Below are 1,816 nucleotides of genomic sequence, written 5' to 3'. Positions count from 1 at the left end.
TAGAAAATATATAAATATAATATATATATATATATATATATATATATATATATATAAATATATTATATTTGTATAAGAATTGTATAATAATATTAATTATTGTTTTAATTATTATATTTATTTCTGTAAAGAATTTTCAGCATTTTCAGCAGCTGTTACTCCAGTCTTCAGCGTCACATGATCCTTCAGAAGTCATTCTATGAATTCTTTGTATTTATTTCTGTAAAGGAAAAGCTGAATTTTCAGCAGCTGTTACTCCAGTCTTCAGCGTCACATGATCCTTCAGAAGTCATTCTATGCTTTTTTAGAATTCTTTGATGAATAGAAAGTTAAAAAGAACAGCACTTATTTGAAATAGAAATCTTTTGTAACATTATGCATGTCTTTGCTGTCTCTTGCTGAATAAAACAGGGCTTAAAGTTCTCCGGCACCGTGCCGGATCTCCGGCGTGCAGCATTTGGCTGCGGAAAAAAAAAACCCTACATTTAAAAAAAACTTGTTGATATGACTTTCGAGTCCATGAGTTCGCCTACCAGTGGTATGAGAGGAGCACAGCTTTCATTCTCAACCAAACTAACATTACTAGCCAATCATAATGTTTTGCTCTTATAAACACGAGACGCGCATAATAGTATCCGACTGCAGAGTCGCAGCCCTGATGAATGGAGAAGCGCGACAAAAAGCTGCAAGGCGCAATGGTCAAAGATGTCCATCTAGTGCATATTTACATAGAACAACTCATTAAAAAGCAGCGGAGCTTTGTAAACAGCTCAGCGTAACCACGTAATCTCCATAAGAACGATATGATCGCCAGAACAAATTTACTGGGATTTTTGAAAAGGTCCTGTTCACACATGATCTCTTAATGGTAACTTACCGGTAATTTACCAGTAAAGACTGTATGTGTGAAAGGGGCTGTATATGCTGTGAATTTGAATTGCTTAATGTTCAACGTTCATATTTCTAAATATGCCATTTATTGTACATCGCAATTTCAAAATAAAAGTTTCTGAGTGTGCATGTGGCCAAATATTAAAATTGAATGGATTTGAACATCGTTTAATCACGCTGTAAAGTGAAACGTCACCAGGCCGTTGGTGCCCTCTGCAGGTATTTGTTATAATACATAATGTACTTAAGTTGGTTATGTTCATATTATGTATAGGCACAGGGCCGGCGCGAACTCAACTGCCGCTCTAGGCAAAATCCTACCGTGCCGCCCCCACTTCACATTCATTCACCAGTCAGGTGACACGTACGCTCGACTCACTTCAAGGGTGCAATGACAAAGCTGGCATGGATCTCACTCCAGGTATGTGAGCCCACAGCACACTGCACTGCATGAATGTAAAGATCTTTGAAAAACTCAGTCAAAAGGATAGTTCACTAAACTAAACTAAACTAAACTAAACTAAACTAAAATAAAATAAAATAAAATAAAATGTATTTACTCACCCTAATGTTGTTCCAAATCTGTGAATGTGCACAGGCCGTTGTTTTCAATTAAATTTCATTGAATTAAGCTGTTAAGTAGTGGATTTTGATTCATCCCAGTAAATCGAGTCTTTTAAATCTTCACCAGTGATTTATTCAGATTCACTGAGTGACCATTTCTTAGATGGCACACACTAGTGTTCGAAAGTTTGGGGTTGGTAGGATTTATTATTATTATTATTATTTTTTATGTTTTTGAAAGAAGTCTCTTCTGCTCACCAAGTCTTTATTTGGTCAAAAATACAGTAAAAGCAGTAATATTGTAAAATATTATTATAATTTAAAATAAATAATTTCTATTTTAATATAGAAAATATATAAA

General features: G+C 34.5%; 1 protein-coding gene across 1 annotated transcript in view; it reads left to right on the top strand.

Annotated features, from left to right (window-relative positions):
• LOC107678919 (astrotactin-1-like) overlaps positions 1–1,816 on the top strand; it is a gene marked incomplete at its 5' end in the record, with an annotated part of 189,441 nt that overhangs the window by 23,178 nt on the left and 164,447 nt on the right. The gene's annotated exons all lie outside the window — the stretch shown is intronic.

The sequence above is a fragment of the Sinocyclocheilus anshuiensis genome, unplaced genomic scaffold (assembly GCF_001515605.1).
Source record: "Sinocyclocheilus anshuiensis isolate Anshui unplaced genomic scaffold, SAMN03320099.WGS_v1.1 scaffold1576, whole genome shotgun sequence".
NCBI classification, from domain to species: domain Eukaryota; kingdom Metazoa; phylum Chordata; class Actinopteri; order Cypriniformes; family Cyprinidae; genus Sinocyclocheilus; species Sinocyclocheilus anshuiensis.
This window is presented reverse-complemented; position numbering and strand designations above follow the sequence as displayed.